This window comes from Nothobranchius furzeri, chromosome 6 (assembly GCF_043380555.1).
Source record: "Nothobranchius furzeri strain GRZ-AD chromosome 6, NfurGRZ-RIMD1, whole genome shotgun sequence".
NCBI lineage: Eukaryota > Metazoa > Chordata > Actinopteri > Cyprinodontiformes > Nothobranchiidae > Nothobranchius > Nothobranchius furzeri.
The window spans coordinates 70568689-70571188 of record NC_091746.1 but is presented as its reverse complement, the minus strand read 5'-3'; the positions used below and the strand labels follow the sequence as shown (position 1 = coordinate 70571188).

The window sequence follows — 2500 nt, the reverse complement described above, 5'->3', positions numbered from 1 at the left end:
GCACATCATCCGGGATGCTGGGCAGGGCCACGGGGGCGTCAGCATATTGAAAGGTACTGAAACTGTCACGACTAAAACTGCCGACATCGGATCATGTCTCCTTTAAAAATCAAACTAATTAAAAATCTGTGACAAAAACATGATTGATTGGATGAACCAGAGATCCAGAAGTTGAAACATTTCATGCAGCAGCAGGAATCTCTAATAATTAGAATCGGTCCGTTGTTGGCGGAGGGCAAAAGCTTTAGACAAGTCCTTTCTGTCCAGGTTATTCTAGCTGAAACATTTAGAACAGGAAAGCTAATTATGCGGCTGTGAAAACTCAAAAATATTCAGTGGTGAAGAGAAGATGTAGCACGAGACTCGGGGGAGGAGGACATCCCCCGGACGGGTACTGACTCATTTATTTAATCGTGGAGGCAGGCCTTCCATGCTCCCTGTTGGGACGCGAGGCCTGGGCTCCCGCTCTCTTCTCCTACGCCGTTTCCGTCATCAGAGCGCTACTTTGTTAGCTAGTCGCTAAGGCCTTCTGTTCCCGCCCCTGAGCCGCCTAAGCATTAGTTTACTGGACCAATGTTAGAAGGAGCCTTACCTAGCATTAGATATGAAAGGGTTAGGGTTAGATATGACAGGGTTAGGGTTAGATATGACAGGGTTAGAGTTAGATGTGACAGGGTTAGGGTTAGATATGACAGGGTTAGGGTTAGATGTGACAGGGTTAGGGTTAGATATGACAGGGTTAGGGTTAGATATGACAGGGTTAGAGTTAGATGTGACAGGGTTAGGGTTAGATATGACAGGGTTAGGGTTAGATGTGACAGGGTTAGGGTTAGATATGACAGGGTTAGGGTTAGATATGACAGGGTTAGAGTTAAATGTGACAGGGTTAGGGTTAGATATGACAGGGTTAGATGTGACAGGGTTAGAGTTAGATATGACAGGGTTAGATATGACAGGGTTAGGGTTAGATGTGACAGGGTTAGGGTTAGATATGACAGGGTTAGTGTTAGATATGACAGGGTTAGGGTTAAATATGACAGGGTTAGGGTTAGATATGACAGGGTTAGAGTTAGATGTGACAGGGTTAGGGTTAGATATGACAGGGTTAGGGTTAGATGTGACAGGGTTAGGGTTAGATATGACAGGGTTAGAGTTAGATATGACAGGGTTAGGGTTAGATGTGACAGGGTTAGGGTTAGATATGACAGGGTTAGATGTGACAGGGTTAGAGTTAGATATGACAGGGTTAGATATGACAGGGTTAGGGTTAGATATGACAGGGTTAGAGTTAGATGTGACAGGGTTAGGGTTAGATATGACAGGGTTAGGGTTATATGTGACAGGGTTAGAGTTAGATGTGACAGGGTTATGGTTAGATGTGACAGGGTTAGGGTTAGATATGACAGGGTTAGGTTTAGATATGACAGGCTTAGGGTTAGATATGACAGGGTTAGTGTTAGATATGACAGGGTTAGGGTTAAATATGACAGGGTTAGGGTTAGATATGACAGGGTTAGAGTTAGATGTGACAGGGTTAGGGTTAGATATGACAGGGTTAGGGTTAAATGTGACAGGGTTAGGGTCAGATATGACAGGGTTAGATGTGACAGGGTTAGAGTTAGATATGACAGGGTTAGATATGACAGGGTTAGGGTTAGATGTGACAGGGTTAGGGTTAAATATGACAGGGTTAGGGTTAGATATGACAGGGTTAGGGTTAGATATGACAGGGTTAGGGTTAGATATGACAGGGTTAGAGTTAGATGTGACAGGGTTAGGGTTAGATATGACAGGGTTAGGGTTAGATGTGACAGGGTTAGGGTTAGATATGACAGGGTTAGGGTTAGATATGACAGGGTTAGGGTTAGATATGACAGGGTTAGAGTTAAATGTGACAGGGTTAGGGTTAGATATGACAGGGTTAGATGTGACAGGGTTAGAGTTAGATATGACAGGGTTAGATATGACAGGGTTAGGGTTAGATGTGACAGGGTTAGGGTTAGATATGACAGGGTTAGTGTTAGATATGACAGGGTTAGGGTTAAATATGACAGGGTTAGGGTTAGATATGACAGGGTTAGAGTTAGATGTGACAGGGTTAGGGTTAGATATGACAGGGTTAGGGTTAGATGTGACAGGGTTAGGGTTAGATATGACAGGGTTAGGGTTAGATATGACAGGGTTAGGGTTAGATGTGACAGGGTTAGGGTTAGATATGACAGGGTTAGATGTGACAGGGTTAGAGTTAGATATGACAGGGTTAGATATGACAGGGTTAGGGTTAGATATGACAGGGTTAGGGTTAGATATGACAGGGTTAGAGTTAGATGTGACAGGGTTAGGGTTAGATATGACAGGGTTAGGGTTAGATGTGACAGGGTTAGAGTTAGATGTGACAGGGTTTTGGTTAGATGTGACAGGGTTAGGGTTAGATATGACAGGGTTAGGATTAGGGTTATGTCTCTCAGCTGGCCAGGGAACGCCTTGGGATTCCCCCGGA

At 44.2% G+C, this 2500-nt stretch overlaps 1 protein-coding gene across 1 annotated transcript in view; it reads right to left on the bottom strand.

Annotated features, from left to right (window-relative positions):
• The window catches only part of LOC107375011 (excitatory amino acid transporter 1), a 17260-nt gene that overhangs the window by 1003 nt on the left and 13757 nt on the right, over nucleotides 1-2500 (bottom strand). The window lies entirely within an intron of this gene.